This window comes from Nestor notabilis, unplaced genomic scaffold, assembly GCF_000696875.1.
Source record: "Nestor notabilis isolate BGI_N333 unplaced genomic scaffold, ASM69687v1 scaffold2292, whole genome shotgun sequence".
Classification (NCBI taxonomy): Eukaryota; Metazoa; Chordata; class Aves; order Psittaciformes; family Psittacidae; genus Nestor; species Nestor notabilis.
Genome location: NW_009918599.1, coordinates 100,159 through 101,926, shown reverse-complemented (window position 1 = coordinate 101,926; position 1,768 = coordinate 100,159).

The following is a 1,768-nucleotide window of genomic DNA, read 5'->3' as shown; positions in this document are numbered from 1 at the left end:
CTATCCTGGAGCTGAAGATTTGGGATAGGTGGTCTTATTCACCAGTTCTATGTAATGGTTACCTAAATTAAATACTTAATATCTAGAATTGCAGCTGCATTTGATTTCACTGGGAGTTAGCCAGCAGTTCTGTTTAATGCTTGTCTTGCATTTTTGTTTATTAGGCTTCTAGTCATCATGGCTTTGTTCTTAAGTTTGTAGTGTGCTAGAAGTAAAGGGAGTAGTCTGCACTTGATAATATTGCATTAGCTCCTGTATGTAAGTAATCTAAGCGATGTGAGATGGATGTAGCGAAAGGTACCCATGTGGGGTATAGGAATAAAAAAAGGCATTAAACCACCTGGATTTGAATGCCTACATAGGAACTTTCTTTTTACTGATGTTCTAACTGTAGAGAATTACTTACAACCCAGTTCAGACTACTCTCTAATATTAAGGTTTATTTTGCGATGACTTAATGCTACCTAGCCCACTGTGCTGTTCCAGCTCAGAATCATTGTTACAACAGTGGCCTCTCACGTTATGCATCTTAATGCTGCTGTTTTAAACGAGCCATCGTGTTCCTTGCAGGATCAGTTGTGACTATCAGTAATAATACAAGGCAGAGGGGTGGCGTAGAAAAGAGGAGAGGGTGATGCTACTGCCTGCAGGTGGCAGGGCTGCCTCAGCGGAGCACCCAGGTACAGACCAGGCTGCCTTATGCCTGGGGCTGTAAGGAATCCAGCGCAGATGGATATTCTGGGAAGAAGGGAAAATATTGTGGAGTATTTGAGTTAACCTATCCCTACAGCTTACTTTATCACCTTCCTTGACTTGCCTTAACCAGGAAAGAATAGGTTAAAATGTTTGGGTTTGCTCTCTTCAAATAGATTACATTTCTGTAGGAAAGAGAAGTGTTACAGTGAGGTAGAAAAAAGTTAACTTCTAGATGTTTAAATACTGAAAGACCCGGATAGCTGTGAGATGAGGAAAAAGTCAATAGTAAAGGTGTGCTATTTGCTGGTAGGTAAGAAAGCCCATTCTAAGGTTATTTCCAGACTATGAGTTACAGTCTTCTCTAATAAGAAAATACAGATTCAGGTAATTTTTTGAAAATACTTCAATAAAGCAAGTGCCTTCTCTGCAATCTGTACTTTCCCTTCAGCCAGTTCACGTAGTTGTGGCATTTTTCCATTAAAAACCTTTCTCCTCTGAGCCTCCCAAGCAGCTTCAGCTGTCAAAGATAGATACATGCCAAGAATAGAGAAACAGTGCTGTGAGCATTGCCTGGCAAGCAGCGTTCAAGCTGAATCTGGTGGAACGATTTTCTGTGCACAGGTTCCACGTGGCTCAGGGCACTACAAGTGTTAGGCAGAACTTCCCAAAGATGTCTCTTGAAGGGGAGGTCAGCCCTGGCCACTAGTTGCCAGAAATAATTGCAACTCCATTCTAATGATTTTTCTGCTGTAAAAGTGATGAACTTGCGCTGCTGGGTGGTTTGTTGCACTCCTCCTGTCCCCTTATCTCCCTGTGAACTAACAACAAAAATACCAACTGGTGTAATGAAAATGTTACAAAGCAGGTAAGTGTAAATTGTCCTGGGAAGGTTAAAGATAGATCCTCACCCTTCCCCCTTTACCTCCCCTGCTCAATTGCACTACGTAGGTTTTGCTATTGAAGTTGTACAGATAAAAAACCCTCAGCAATTGGAAGTGTTTTGATGATAAGAATCTTCTCCTACCTTTATGTCTGATCAGTATGATCATGAGATTTTCTTGCAGCTGATACT